Source organism: Wasmannia auropunctata, unplaced genomic scaffold (assembly GCF_000956235.1).
Source record: "Wasmannia auropunctata unplaced genomic scaffold, wasmannia.A_1.0 LD336053.1, whole genome shotgun sequence".
Classification (NCBI taxonomy): Eukaryota; Metazoa; Arthropoda; class Insecta; order Hymenoptera; family Formicidae; genus Wasmannia; species Wasmannia auropunctata.
The window spans coordinates 6,459,714-6,461,385 of record NW_012026837.1 but is presented as its reverse complement, the minus strand read 5'-3'; positions in this window follow the sequence as shown (position 1 = coordinate 6,461,385).

Here is a 1,672-nt window from a genome sequence, read left to right as displayed (position 1 = left end):
CCAATCCCGTGACCTATCTGCTCGAGGACTATCGCGGAAAATCAGTCGCCGGAGGGTTCTACGAGCACGAGTTGCATCGCGCGACGTATCCGGACGTGTATCTCGTGGAGAAGGTGCTGCGCAGGAAAGGGGACGAGGTGTACGTGAAGTGGTTGGGATTCGATGGATCGCACAATTCGTGGATACACAAAGATTCTCTGGTTTAATCGTTTTTATTGTAAAAAAACATATACGAAAAAAATATACGTGTACATGACAAAATATAAAACTGTATACGATAAATATACGATAAAACTGTATCCTTCCCTTCCAACAGTATCATATTCTTTTATAAACGTAATAAGTAAGAATATAAGTAGAAATATAAAAAAACATAAGTAGATTATTATAAAAATTACCATATATAAAATATGAAAAGAAAACGTACATATACACTGATTATTGAAACATATATTGAACAGTATAAACAATTACCTTACATGGAACAGTATAAAAAGTTAACATACATAAAAATGCAATATAGCGATTAATGTAAAAACGACATATTGAATATTATAAAAATTAACGTACATAAAGTGCAACGTATAATACGTAAACTTATAATACTGTGATACGCCGCACGCGTATCATTCGATGCATATGTCACACATACATACTTGTAGCATTCAATGCATACGCCGCACGCATAACGCGCTCTCGCTTACGCGGTCTCCCTAGCGTTCTAATCTATAGCGCGTTCTTCCTCCCACGCGTAGCGCGCTCTCGCTTACGCGCACGCATAGCGTTCTCATCTATAGCGCGTTCTCCCTCCCACGCATAGCGCGCTCTCGCTTACGCGCACGCATAGCGTTCTCATCTATAGCGCGTTCTCCCTCCCACGCGTAGCGCTCTCGCTTACGCGCACGCATAGCGTTCCATCTATAGCGCGTTCTCCCTCCCACGCGTAGCGCTCTCGCTTATGCGCACGCGGTCTCCCTCGCGTACGCGTATCATTCATATTATATACGCATATGTACATTACACCGGTATCCGACAATATCCCCACGGTAATGTCTCCGTCGAATTCGGTACAATGTAATGTTACGACAAATCGGCAACAGCCGCCGATAAACGGTTGTTTTTCTCAACTCAAGAGTTGTTTGTTCCGCCTCGCATATGTTGGCCTTCCGCCCTTCACGTGCTCGGTCCATGACTCACCGCGTGTCCACCTCATGTTTTTCCACTCCGACCAATCCGCCAACATCGCCTGATCACCAGGCTTCACCGAATTCCGCGGTTGTTTCGGAGCATCCGCGCGCGCCTTCCGCGAAGAACCAGTCTGTCGAAACCTTTTGTACGAGCAGCGCAGTCGTTTAATCGCTCAAATAAAAGTTTGAAAAACCGGAATTTATATCTAGCACGACTTCTCTCAAACGAACCTGATTTCTCCCCGGCAACTCTCTCAACAGTATCGTTTGTCGTCGTACGGACTCAGAGCGATTTTCGATTCGGACACCGTGTATACCTCGTGCAGCCTCGATCGTATACACGATTGACTACGAGTCATTTCGATATGTTCGTTCAGGCATCGCGTGTAATCGTCGAACGTTATCGTCCGCGCTACAACGTTACTCTTGACTCCCTTGATCTTTTTGATGTCCCTCCTACCGTCCACCCTCACCGCGTACATCTT